This window comes from Rhinolophus sinicus, linkage group LG13, assembly GCF_036562045.2.
Source record: "Rhinolophus sinicus isolate RSC01 linkage group LG13, ASM3656204v1, whole genome shotgun sequence".
Classification (NCBI taxonomy): domain Eukaryota; kingdom Metazoa; phylum Chordata; class Mammalia; order Chiroptera; family Rhinolophidae; genus Rhinolophus; species Rhinolophus sinicus.
Window position 1 is genome coordinate 10,963,938 of NC_133762.1, and position 15,128 is coordinate 10,979,065.

Sequence of the window (15,128 nt, forward strand, 5' to 3'; positions counted from 1 at the left end):
TGGGAGGGCACTGCACACCAGGCACTTCAGGCCCCATCCCTAAACCCGAAACCCTTCTATTCATTCACACCATGAAAGGCAAGCTCTGCTTTCCCATTATTGCATTTCTTATACTTTGTGAGGGGGCGTTCCTCCCTTATCCCACTTCCGCTCTGCTTGAATAGCCATGCTCGCTTTCTCAGCTCTCCCTCCTCCTGCCAGGAACACGCCAGCCCGTGGGAATCAAGGGTTCCCCAGGGCTCCCCGTAGGGCCCTCTCATGTGCAGGGCTTGCCCTGGTTCACAACCGCCCGTGACCTGGGAGATAAATCCTTCTGTGGTTGGTGTTAGCTTTACAGGCTGACTTAACTCTCTTACTACAAGTCCACCTTCTGACTTAGCCATTCCTGATAATACAGTAGTGACTGGCCTCCATCTGTCCTACGTCTTGTTTTGTTTCTTTGTTTCAAAAATAAGGTGGGCACAAGAGGTTCTGCTTAATGGGGCTCTCTCACTGCCACGGCTAACACAGCCAGACACGGGACATCCGCCCGGAGACCATCCGCTACAAAAACCAGCTGAGACAGTTACCCTGGCATTAAAGGGAAATATCTAACACTGCTTCTTCCCCCATCCCACAAAGTGGTAAAAATGGGCTGGAAATTCCATGTTCATGAAAAACACCTGATGCCATGTGGGCAATTTCCCTCCCTCTCGACCTTTCTTCCTTTTAAAGTATAAACCAGATCTGCAATGCAGGTAGTTAGGACTATGCCTCCGCTTAAGACTCAGTATTTCTCATAATGTATTACAAAGGCAAGTTATATACCACTAATAGTAGCACTTCTACTTATCTGCACACACCTTGCCCAAGACTTCAGAGCTGAGCAGGGATCCCGGCGGTCTGCAGTAAGTCAGGACAGGATGGGCTGACGGGAGGATGGAAAAGATAATAGTAACGGCTTTAGACTTCCTGAAGAAAAGCAGTTGCACTTAAGTTTCCTCAGCTTCTGCCTCATGAAATCATGAATGCATATTCTTTGCAAGGACACATCTTTCTCCAGTTGGATTTTACTGCTTAGGTCCTCGCAGAATTCACACACGTCTCCGCACGAGCATTTCCAAAATCGCAGGCTCACCTCCAGCTTCCCGACCCCAATGGCAGGCACTTCCACAGATTCCCAGGACAAATGTCTGTTTCTTGGAAGATGCACACCAGCCGGCACCCAGACGAAATCCGGCTGCTCAGGGTACGTCGGCTCAGACGCCGATCTCCATGGGAAGTGAGCCCGCTCCTGAAACAAGCACAGCACTGTCCCAATGAGCACCGCTGGCCCGGTCAGGATTTGCTCACAGAAGCAGCGGCGCTGTGAGTGACGCGGGTGGAGGTGTTCCGACAGGGATTAGACCTTCTGCTACGTGGGAGCAGGCGGACCGGCCTGTGCACTAGAGTTGTGTCTACGTTAGGACAGGTCAGCAAGACCAGCAGTTGGGAAGGGCAGACAAATGTGGACAAGAGCAAGGGACAAGTTGGGATCCACAAGGGCAAACCAGGACCCACAAGGACAAACTGGACCCACAAGGACAAACTGGACCCACAAGGACAAACAGGGCCCTCAAGGACAAACTGGGCCCCACAGGGACAAACCGGGCCCCACAAGGGCAAACTGGGCCCCACTAGGGCAAACCAGGCCCCACAAGGGCAAACCAGGACCCACAAGTGCAAACCAGTACCCACCAGGACAAACTGGCCCCAGAAGGACAAACTGGGCCCCACAGGGACAAACCGGGACCCACAGGGACAAACCGGGGCCCCACAGGGACAAACTGGGACCCACAGGGACAAATGGGACCCACAAGGACAAACTGGCCCCACAGGGACAAATTGGGCCCCACAGGGACAAACCGGAACCCACAGGGACAAACTGGCACCCACAAGGACAAACTGAGACCCACAAGGACAAACTGGGACACACAAGGGCAAACTGGGACCCACAAGGGCAAACTGGGCCCCACAGGGACAAACCGGGACACACAAGAGCAAACTGGGCCCTCATCTCTCTCTCAGCACCTGAAGCCTGGACTCTGTGGCCCTGAAGTGACAGGCACTCTTGGCCCAGGACTCAAGACGAGCTGCAGGCGGCGAGTGGCGGGGTGTGGAGTGGGCTGAGACTCCGGGCCCTGCTCTGTGCTAACCAGGAGAATACACAGAGTGGTCAGTGTGCATGCGCTGCCCCAAGCCCAGAGCCATACACCAACCTCCTAAGAACAAGGAATAAAAGTTATTCTGCCTCAGAGCTACCTTCCAACTCTCTCCTGTGACTGATAAGGGACGAGGTTCACGGGAAATAATTTGTTTCAGTTACTACTGTTGCACAACAAATCACCCTAAAACTTGGTGGCTTAAAACAAGAACAACTGGTTGATTGCCTCTCAGTTTCGAGGAGCCAGGGGGACTGGGAAGCACGTGACGGGGTGTCTCCGATTTGGGGTATTTCCTGCAGGTCCAGTAACACAGGCGCTGGGCGGGGAAGGGCAGGAAGGCAGGGCATTTGAGGCTGAAGGGTCAGGACCACTCCGTGGGGTCTCTTCATGGGGCTACGTTTGGTCTCCTCATAACGGGTGGGGGGCTACCCAAGCATTACTTCTACCATACTGTGTTGTCTGAAACAGTGCACCCAGGTTCAAGGGCAGAAGAGTAAGTGCTCATTCCCCCCCCACCCGGATTGATGGCAGGTTCTCAAGAGCACATGGGATGGGAGACACGGGTGGGACTTCTTTCTTTCTTTCACTTCTTTCTGTCCAACTGGAAAACTCCAGTGGAAATCAGCTCCCGAGCATTTCGACCGTGTTCACTCCCCAGTAATTCTTGAAGTGAAACAACAGCAACGATAAATATCAAGTTCACGTACATTGTTTGTAGTGCCTGGCCCGCTGTGATGGAGCTCTAAGTGTGGTCATGAGCCGCCTGCTGCAGATATTTTTCCTGACACTGAGACAACGCGCACGTAGGGGATGAGGCATCACAGAGAAAACTGAAGCCCACAAGATAAATTAGTGTAAATGATGTTAAAGCCGGTATTGTTTTCACCTCTCTGGGCCTCGGGGTTCTCATCTGTGAAATGAAGGCACCCTACTCGAATGACTTTACTTGATTTTCCACATATTTATTGACTCTACAATAAATAACATCATATTAAGCCACTCTCTCTGCGACGCAGAACTATTAACTATTTTGTCACCAAATGACAAAACCAGCTTTTAAGAATGGGACCTTGGCTTTGTCTTTCCTGGACTTATACGAGAGAAGTTAAGCTTCGGGTCAAGAAGTACATATTAAGAAACATAAGTCTTACTAAAAATCTCCTTCCAATCTTTTTCATTTTCAGATACATACAGTGCTTTTTATCTAAAGCAAAGTAACGCATGGTTCAAAGATAAACTAATTTTAAGAAATGGAGATGGATTACTAAAACATGTACTGTTCAAAAAAAGAAAAGAAAGCTGCTCGAATGCTCCTTCATTTCTCTTTATTATAACTCTCCAGAATGTTTGCTCACGTGGATCACAAATGATCTTGGGAAGATTCTAGCAGAAGGTCTTGATTAAGTGGTACGATGAGAAAACAATGCGGAGACATTTTAATGAGGTCAGATAAAAGGGCTGTGCTGAAAAGAAATATTTTAAAAACCACTTTGAGGCTCTATCCTTAAACCATTTCCTAGAGACTTGGGCTCTATTTTCTCCTTGTGCCATTATCTGAAGACTTTAAAAACTCTCACTGGTTTTGCCACCATCCACAGTTTCTTAACACATAGGTTTCCATTGCTGGATTTCTGAAAATTACTGAGGCTCATTCTAATAAAATCCACATGAATAAACACGGTATCCAAAGTCAACGAAATTTAGTCACTTTCCCCATGTAAGTTAAAAATACAGTTAATAATATGCCTATAGCTCTTTACGAAGTGATGACAAACACAGTTTCTTGCCTATGACGGCAGCTGATAGCCAGAGAGTTATAGGACTTACAAAAGGGAAGTAGAGATTTTTGAGACCAAGAAAAGACCACTTGGGAAGTGAAACACACAGATCAAACTCACAGCCAATGAGCAACTGTTGCTGAATCTGACCTTGGAAATGGCGTGGAGCTTACCGCAGCCTTGAAGGAAGCTCGTGTGTAGCAGGAAAAAGGCGTCAGAAGCAGCCAACCAGGACGGCAGGCGGTCAGCAAACAGAGCGGTGGCATTGCGGGTTTCAGAGGCAGAGTGCTCTGAGCTGACAAAAAGGTCCAGAGTAAATCCATGGGGACTGGTGACAGAAGTAGAATGAGATCAAGCACAAGACAGGCGAGAGTGTCAGATGGGACACTGACACACATACTGAAACCCCCGATGAAGACATGCAGTGGAGAGAAAGCTTGTGAGCTTGCAAAGCACAGCTGATTAGGGGACTGAAGAGAACGCTGTTAGATGACGGGGACAGGGAGGGCCGAGTGCACAGATCTCAGAGCACGAGGGGATCCTCAGGGGACTGGAGTCCTGTTGGCTGTGACGGGCCTGGCAAGGACCACCTGCTGCTCCGGACATGCCTGGCTCTTCTGTGCTTCCCTGGGCCAGAGATATCTGACCGCTGGGAGAAGCAGGGTTCAGTGACAACAGGGTAGAGTGAGTGCAAAGGACTTTGTTGAACCACAGCCCAACTTCCAACGTGCAAAAGAAAACGGTTTGACAAGGAGGGTTAGCGTAGAAACAGGTCCAAGGCATGGGACCGAGGGGCTCTATGGGAATGGTACACGCTAGCCGTCGCCTAGAAACACGAAAGATGAAAACACACGGGTACTTTGCAGTCTGAGAAGACTGCCCTAGCAAATGCAGCTGTCCTTAACCTTAAAATATTATGTCCATTTTATACATATACAGAGGGGGCCAAAAAAACGTACACACATTTTAAGAAAGGTAAAACCTGTATTAAAATTGTAATAATATATACCGATAACAAAGGATGAAAACAAGTCACGTTTGACTTGTGCAATTACAAGAGGTGCTCAAAGTGGTTCCCATCAGCATCCAGACACTTCTGATTATGGTGAACTACTGCTTGAGTGTAGATAACATCTCTTAAAATGTGTACACTTTTGGCACCCCCCACCCCATATATGTCCATACAGCAATAATGTACAAACATACTTTTTAAATTTGTTTGCTCCTTACTCAGATATATCTTATCTTTCCATCCAGATTGCAAGCTACTGAAAAGGGAACTATGCTGTGTGTCAGCATTATTAGCATCGCTTGATGCCACACGTGTGCACAGATAGATCAAACCAAATTAAACGCGTGTACCTGAGAGCGCTCACCCCCACCTCCGCCTTTTGTTTGCTGAAAAGAAAATTAATATATTTCCTTATCTGGAAGGCCTACCAATCTGTCAGTGTGACCCGGCCTGTGGATAAATGAAGCTGAGGACAGCCTGGGCTCAGCCTAGAAATGATCCAAAGCTCTTTCATTTAACTCACTGAACTCGAGCTCCTGACTTCAGATTGGGGTCAGCTTCTGAAGCCTCTCCCCCCACAGCACAGCTCCTGTCAGCCCGCGGTGCTCCCAAAGGCTGTCTCTTGCTAATTCCATCTACATTTCAGCATGCCGGCCCTCTGGAACCGGACATGCCACAGAGCGAACTAAAGAATGAATTCAGGAAAGGCTTGTCTTTTACTCCCAACCGAGCTCAGCCGGGGACGCTTCCTTAGAGGTAGCAAACCTAGAATCACTGACATAGGTCAAGAGACGTAGTATATTCCAATGGGAAACCAGCGTCACAGACGTGACTTCATCACTGGCTTACTTATTGGTTAAAACTAGGACAGATGGCAGTAGCCACGCCCAGCGGACTTACTCCTAACAGGTCCTACTTCTATCTCCGAGCAGCAAGCCCCCCCGCGTGTCAGAGCTGACTGCGTCCCTTGCAGGGCGTTGGGTGTATCCCCAGCTTTGGGCTGAATGAAGCTTGTAAGCCTACCAAGAAAAGAGAGTGATTTGACGAAAGCGTTTTCTCTCATCGCTCTCCAATCTCTAACTTCCTGAGTTAACCCTGTTCGTCTCACTGGTATCTTGAGCACCTCTCTCTAGCAGGAGTGGTGTCGAACTTGTACGTCTACCACTGGACCCCTAAAGACTATGTTCTTTTCAACCCACCAGACAGCCAAACAGACTGAGTCTAAAATTAGTTGCTGTGATGTATTTGTTTTTCATTTGGCATCAAAGCACGTGCAACACGACAATAGAGTCTTTTGCTTCCTCTGACTATCGCGTCCTATGGTTTTCTGACTCCCTGCTTGCGCTTAAGCCATATGGCACCAGCAGATTGGGAAGCGTCTGAGCAGGCTTTTCCACATACAAATTATTATTCATATTTCCCTAAATTATGCAAATGATAGTATCCATTTTCCTACCTAATCCTCTCTGGAGATGCTCCAAGGTTTGAAATGAAAGAAATTCTTCTTTCAAATATATGTAATCCACATTAATGGCTTTTGACAGCAAAAGGTGGGATGCTTAGATACGGCAGTAGTTAATACTTTAATCGTGTCAGCTCTGCATCAAACTTAGCCGGGTGTACGTGGCACTGTGAAGCTCCGGGCCGACAGGCCCTCATCGCAGAATCAACGTGCACGCAACTCATATTTCCCAGTTACACTTCAATGTAAGTGAACCAATGGCAGGTGAAGGGGGAAAGAGATCAGACGGGAGGAAGAGACAAAAGACCTATCGAATGTCTCTAATCGCGCCCTTTAGTAGCTTCCTATGGAATAAAGGTCAAGTTCTTGAGAATGACAGTGAGACCTACAGTAAACGAGCCTGCCTTTCCTCTATACCTGCTGCTGCGGTCCCTACAGGCAGTCTCACTCTCCCCTTTCTCCGAACCCTGGTTCCTCACCCCTACCTCGGCCATTGCATTCAATGTCCTCCCTAGTGATCTTTCACCACGTAACTCAAATGTCACCAGGTTCGTGGACTTTTTTCCTTCCGCTCCCAGCTAGAAACGAGCCTTCTCTTCCCTGGAATGTCCTACCACATCCACGCTCTGCCTAGCATTTACCTCGACAGGCCTTGTAAGGTGGTCATTGGTGCCATGTCTCACTTTCCTGAGGCACGTCTAAGATTTGGGGGAAAGAGAAATCATGCTTCACAAAAGCAAAAGCAAAAAACTTGAAATGCTACTCAGCACAGGCACATTTTAAACTGAATGAATGAATATCTAGTCTGACAAACTGCAAGCTCCAAGAAGGAAGAGACTATGTCTTCAAAGCGCAGACAGTATTTTCCAGACTCTACCCACATAAAAAAAGAAAAAAGAAAAAAAGAAACCTAGCAAGGCAGGCTTTTCATGATACTGCTTTAGTGAATTATAAGTAGGATTACACAGAACTGGGATGGCCGTTAATGGGTGGTTGTGATGGGCCAAATATGATAGGCAGTTACAACAATGGACCTTAGACTTCACAGGTCTGAGTTCAAGAACACTGGGAGTTTTCTGGCTCCTCTGGAAACAAATGATCTGACTGGGGGAGACCTAAGATGAAATTACTTTCTATTAAGACACCTACATTTTAATTCAGCACATTTTGTGAAATATGGAATTATTCTTCCAAGAAAATGAGTGGTGAAGGTTAAAGAAAAAGAAACGGTCATGAATTTTATTGCAACGATTCATAAATAAAAGAACGGATTACAAAGCAGTTAGAAAAACTGGGACATTTTTTAAATTCATAAGTTAAAGTAAGGCTGTCTGCTTGCAATTTCTTTTAATTTCTACCAATGAATGCACAGCATCACAATGTGTAGGTAAAGCAATTAAGTAGTAGCAAAGGAATGTCCCCAATGAGGTGCCACACTTTTAGCCAGATCTATCCAGTAGCCGGTAGGAACACAGGGGCAGGGGCACGACAGACGCCACAGGAAAAGCAGCATGGCGGGCAATGAGGCAAAAGCACGTTCTCAGTCAGTACTTCTGGAAGGAACACCTCATTGCTATGAAATGGTAAGTACCTTACTAAGAATCCTATATGCCCCCGTCACCGCTTATGCATGGTTATGACAGCTTGGAACGCAAGGAAAAAAAATTAACTTTCAATCATACCACCCATCAAAACTCCACTCCACTCAACGCTTGAGTCTGCGTAGTTTCAGTTACTTTAACAACTACAGTATTCTTCATCCTACAAGACATTGTACAATAATCATTCATACTTTCTAGTCATTGGCACCAGTGCCACCCCAATGACCTCTCTGAAGTCCCTAAAACTGCAGCAGAATTTCAGATGTTTGGCTGTTGTGTGACGTCACCTTACCAGGCCTGTCCCCAGACCTCGGTGACAGCATGGCCTGGGTTGAATGAGCATTAGAAGACACTGATCTGGACACGCAGGGCCAACCCAAGAACCTGGGCACTGCCTTCCTCACGACTCGCCCGAGTGATGGCCCAGGAGGCCCTCCGCTCGCTTGGCTAAGTGTCAGGATCATATACTCCGACCACCTTCCAGGAGCTCTGGGATGACGAGTGGGAGCACAACTGCAAAACTGCCTGACACGGCTCAGAGCAAGGGAAGGTGATACATGTAAAAATGCTATGATTTTAGGGTTCCTTTGTTTCTCTTAATTGCATACTTACAATTTCCGGAACACAAACAGGAAAAAGAAGAAGAAAATGTATTCACTGTAATGAATGCATCATGGAAGAATTTAGCTCTGTTGCTCTGGCAACCCATCAAGCCAGTGTGATGGACGTCTGGGCTTTGTTCAACTCCTTACAGAGTGAGGGCTGAGTCAAGGGTTATTTTTCTCTGGTCATTACGGTGACCAAAGCTTCAAAGACCATTTAATCAATGTGTTGCCTCATGCTGGCCTACAATTAAATTCCAAATCTGCACGCGGATATTTCCAAAGGGGCTCGTCTGCTCACTGCAAGCTATTCCTTCACTGCAGGAACTTCTGGAATCGTCATTTCCTGAACTTAGGTCATTCTGACACCACTTCCCAATACCACCTGTAGTACAACGTACTTCACGATTTCTTTATGTCCTAAGCAATACTATCACAAAGTAAGGTTTGAAGTGCAAGCTATAATTTTCATACATAAGGAAATAAATACTTCACTGTAAAAATGAAAAGTTCTACTTGACATCATTTCACACAACACGAGAGTTAAATATGCTGGAATCTGAGGAATACTGTTTGAACGTTTGAACATATTACTGAAAACCAAACTGCTTAAGAGGCGGCTCAGGAATTATGCCAGCGTCACATTCTCATGGACCCTGTAGTTTCTAGGACACATTTATTGAGCGCAGGATGTTTTAAAAAATATAGGCCCAATAAATAAACAAACAAACAAACGCATAATTATTAACTCTTAGGCCTTCTCCACTCTTTCCTTGTACATGATCTAAAAGATACAGGTTGACCACTAGCAAATGCTTGTTAATCTCTTCCAAAATGTGCTTACACCGACCATCAGCAGCGTCTGAGTCTGGTTATTTAGGGCAGTAGATACCAATTTGAGTGGGGAAATGTGAAGAAAAATGCAGTCCCCTTTATTTATTCATTTTTTCACCTTGAGCAAAAATAAAAATGAAAAATAAAGAGCACAGATCTGGGAGTGCAGACATTCAGCTTCTGGGTATAGCTATGTATTTGTGTTCATGTGTTTGTATGAATAAGGTAGTTAAACAACATGTATTCTCTAAGGTCTTTTTCCATTTTATTTTTAGTTTTAGACCCATAATTAATCTATCCTAAACATCTAATGCAAAGGATTAATAGAGGTTGGGTCCCATAAGCTTCCTCAGAGGTGCTTCATAAATGCTGTATAAAGTAAACACCCATTTACTTTGTTGGATAGTTAACATTAATATTTCATTTGGAATGTGTACACTCCCATAATCATACAATGAATAAATAATTTTCTACCAAGGAACAAGCTGGACGTTTGGCTTTGAGAAAAACAGCGGAGCTCATACATCTCACCAGCAGACACAGTGGGACGAGGTAAGAGGACAATAGGTATAGTTTCTAAATGTTCCCTGAGAAGGTAAACTAAACCCGGGATGCATTCCAGTTCTGCCAGAGGAATTCTACCCAAAGGCTAGTAAACTGCAAAAGTTTGAGGAACAGCAAACTACAGTGAAACTCATTCTTTGTACTGTGTTTCCCCGAAAATAAGACCTAACTGGAAAATAAGCCCTAGCATGATTTTTCAGGATGACATCCCCTGAACATAAGCCCTAATGCATCTTTTGGAGCAAAACTTAATATAAGACCCGGTCTTATTTTCGGGGAACCACGGTAGTATTTCCCATTTGCTATTTTTAAATTTTTCTTATATTTGCTTACATGAAGACTTTCAAGTTATGTTTACAGCCAAATCTTTTTTTCTCTTTCTTCTCTTGCTTGAACGCCTAGAGCATTCCCCCTAGAAAACTGATACATATGAATTTCTACATTCTTCTATTTTTTTCCTAGCCAATGTCACTATAATCATCCATTCTCAACCCCCAAATTATTTTGTTTTCATTTGCTCATGAAGACGAGCGGGGAAATCTCCTAAGGCGCTTTGGCTCTCTTTGACCCTTTCCAGGCACAGAGTGTGGTTTATCTAGCACTCTGAAATCCCCAAAATTATTAGGATGGATTCCTACTATTGTGTTAGCAGGTCCTAGAGGACATTCTTTTGACTAAGTTATAATTTTTTTCCATCATGCATGGCAATTGGAAAAAACACATAAGTCATACACAAAGGGAAATGTTAGAAAAAAAATCTGTCAATCAAAGCCACTCAACTACAAACCAATCCATGACACACCATATTGACGTAACTGTACAAAAACCTCCTTGTCTTTCTTTTCTATTTTTGGGGGGTTAGAGGGTTAAGTTTAATCATAGTTGTGACTATTCTGGGTATTATTTGGTATTCTGTGCTGCTTGTAATATAATAATATAATGGATTCTACTATTATGTGTTATTTGCATACATTTTTAACACCCACATAATATTTTGTTGGATAAATGAATCACAATTAAACTAACATTATTCATTTTTAGACTCTTTGCTTGTTTCAAATTTTTAGAGTATAGATTGTATTACAAAGAATGTATCTTCTCTCCCAGATCTGAGCCTTACTTTTTGTTTTTATCTTACTATTTTTCTTATTTTTTCCTTTTTTTTTTTTTTCACTAGGATCATTCACCAGAAGTAGAAATATTAGCTAACTAGTCCTGGTCATTTTTACATCTCTTGATAAATGTTTCTAAATATCTTCCCATAGAATGCTTGTGTAAATTTATCCTCCCATATGTTTTATATAAGTTCTTTTTCCCCTCTGCAGGGTATTGTCTTTTTTTAAAAAAAACTTTAAGTCTTGTTAATTTGATAGGAGGAAAACATGGAACTTTATTTTTAATTTGTATTTTTTGTTTATAAGTTGAATTTTTGCACATGATGTGTATTAACCTGTTGCATTTTCCTCCTCTATGAATTAACTGAACTGTCTTTTGCCTACTTATTTATAGGAGGTCTGATTTTTACAACAATTTGTATATTTTATATAAAAAATATTCATTCTTCTTGCAAGATATTCTGTGACTATTTTCTCCAGTTTATTTTTTACTCTTTAATTTAGACTCATTTGCTTTTGTCTTTATAGTCCTATCTTTTGAGTTCTTTCCCTGCTTGAAAGCTAAAAAGTCTCCTCTAGAGAGCGGATAAATATTAATTTCTATTTTCTCATTTTTCTTTTTTCTTTTTTTTTAAATTTATTTTTTAAATTTATTGGGGTGACAATTGTCAGCAAAACTACATAGATTTCAGGTGTACAATTCTGTATTACATCATCTATAAATCCCATTGTGTGTTCACCACCCAGAGTCAGTTCTCCTTCCATCACCATATATTTGATCCCCCTTTACCCTCATCTCCCACCCCCCACCCCCCTTACCCTCTGGTAATCACTATATTTGATTATTTATTTTGAAATTTCTGGCTTTGCCAACACACAAAAAATTGACTGCAAGACTTAAAACTGTTATAGAAGGAAAGGTCCCGGCTGGATGTATACATCAGTGTCTGAGGTATTCATAGGCATTTTGGAAGCCTTTGAACTGCTCAACCTGGACATTTTAAACATCAATCTACAAACTGCTACAAACTATTCCTACTTTCATTATTCAAAGTGCTACGCCATGTAACGTGGGAAGGATAAATGGAAGAAGGTAAGAACTTTACCTCGGGTAACCAACCCCACATTTTGCCTGCAATGCCTTCTCTGCCCAGCAAGAGCAAAAATGGCACGGCAGTCTGTTCTGGGCAATGGAGGAGGCAGCCACGAAACACCAGGTAACAGGTCTCTGTCACAAGCATCTAACATAAGACAGGCTCCAAGTCCTGGCTTTTATGTTTTAAGAAGACAAGCTTACTCTGTACCATGTTACATAATACAGCCTGACCGATTCTGCTTTATCATGGTGTTCTCTACCGTGTTTCCCAGAAAATAAGACCTAGCCGGACCATCAGCTCTAATGCATCTTTTGGAGCAAAAATTAATCTAAGACCCGGTCTTTTTACTATAATATAAGACCGGGTCTTATAGAATATAACGAGACCGGGTATAATTAATATAATATAAAAAATAATATAGTATAGTAGAATATAACATCGGCTCTTAAATTAATTTTTGCTCCAAAAGACGCATTAGAGCTGATGGTCCGGCTAGGTCTTATTTTCAGGGAAACACAGTAACTGGACCAGCCATGATTAGCCTAATAATCCATCTTCTGAATGGTCGATTTGAGTAACAACTGATCACGGGTGATGGAGGGGATGTGTTTAGAATTCATTGAACAGACTTTTACTGAGCACCTTCTTTGTGTCAGACCCTTTTCTAGGGACTAAGGACCCAAAATACAAGCAGCACATGGACACCGCTCCTTAGGCCAGTGGTTCTTGAACCTGGATGGAGGCTTTTTAAAGCATATTTTCCTGGGCTCCACCTCAGATTCTCTAAACCAAGGAGGAACCCAATATTATTTGCTTCAAATTTCCCACGATGATTTTGATAATTCACCAGAAAGAAGAAGCACTCAGAGATCAGAAGGTCCCTGTTTCTTCTGATCTTAACGGGTAACAGGAAAAGGAAAACTTCCATTTATTGGGTCATTAATCTAAAGTGAGGGGCTTTACATATGGCCTGTCACAATTGTCATAAAACACCTGACAATCAGTCAATGTCATCCTCATCTTACAGAAAACACTGAACTGATCTGAAGAAAGGTGCGGGGATTTGCCCAAGGCGACACACCTGCAGGCACTGGGCCCGTGATTCCAACGCAGAGCTCTCTGACATCAAAGTCCACAGGAAAGAAAAAACATCTGGAGTCGCTGAGTTGGGCAATCTTGAGAATTAAATCAGAAAGCTGAAGGATTTGGGTCAAGATTTGTAACCACAGAACCATCTCAAAAATGGCCTCATGCTGTTTCTAACAAGACACTCAGTTGTTTTTCAGAGACACCAAAACCAAACCACAAGTCACGTGGCCAAAGCATGTGCAGAAGGGAGAATTTTGACCTCCAATAACACCGGAAGAGAAATTCTACCCCACATAGAACCACAGGACTGGGACAGGGAACCGGAACCCTTTCAGAAGTGAAGGGTCCGCTGTCCAGAAAGACACGGTGCTGAAGCCCCTTCCCACATCTTACCACAAATGGCCAAGATCCAAAGGTCCCCATGGAAACCTTCCCTGGCAGTGCTTCCCCATAAACCTCGCCTGAACCCTGGGTCTGGAGACAGATCTGAGCTCTGCCTCCTGTCTCCTTGCCAGTCGACCTCGCAATAAAGCTTTTTCTTTCTCAAAAGCCGGTGCCATAGTATTGGCTTCGGTGGGTGCTGGGCAGTGAACGTGCATTTCAAACCCAACCCACATGTCAGAGAGTGGTAACTGAGACCACAGTGCGTCTGCGTCGCCAGACTCTTCAGCTGAGGTTTCCAGTTTTATTTGCGTGGATGTTTTCCGTGCTCGTAACGTCTCTCTAGGCTGAGACTATCTTATCTGCCCAACTACATTAGAAACTAGGGGTCACACCGGCTTGCTTGATTGGTCTGACAGCTGGCGACTTTAGGACATTTGCAGGGAGCCAAGAAAAAGCAGCCACGTTTTATCTGGGCCTATCGCCGCGAGAAAAGAATGCCTCAGTCCTTTCGACAACAAGTAAACACATCCAGTCATGCCAGCAGCATGGAGCCCCATGGCTGATTCCCACTGGAAAAAGACCCATCCACCTCTGCTAAAAGGAAAGGACGTGGAGCCACAGGTCCTCCCAACAGGCGCCATCAGCCCATGGTTTTAACTTTGCATGAAAAGCATCTCACAACCAGACTTATCCTTAGCATGTATATCATCTGCTTTTCTTGCAAACTGGTTAGAACGTCGGAATAGGCAGGAGACAGGAGAGCCTAGTATTGACGGGTCGGCTGCATGTTACATATGAAAAACTGGAGTTCCGAGAGCTTAAGCTTTCAGGAAGAGGAGATCGTACCCTCACAATCACCACCAAATTTTACTCAGCAACGGTTATGTGTGAGACACTCGGCTAGCTGCGGCGGGAAATACAGAAAGCAAATACCATCTCTGATCTCTAAGAACTGACATCCATGTTGGAAAAAACACCTTTGCTTTATAAAAACGGATTCAAACAAATAGAAAAATAAGAATCACAACATGAATTACAGCACAAAGGAGGAAAACTAGTCACTTCGGTAGATGCAAAAAAAAGATTTACTGACATAAAACTCCTCATGTGTTACTTAAAAATGCATATCTAAATTTCATAGCAAATTAGACTTGGAATGAAATGCTCTTAAATTTACAAAAAACATGCATCAAAAAGAGCAAAAGGTAACTGCATATTAAACAATAAAATGCACAACTTACCAGAATGAGGCAAAGCTATCTGTGTTCACCATCAGTATTCAGTGATGTATTCGAGTTCCTAGACAATAAAAAATACCAAAAAAAGGTAAATATTAAAAGGGAAAATGAGAAAATATTGTTATTATTTGCAGACAATAAAATCATACACATAAAAAAATCCAAGAAA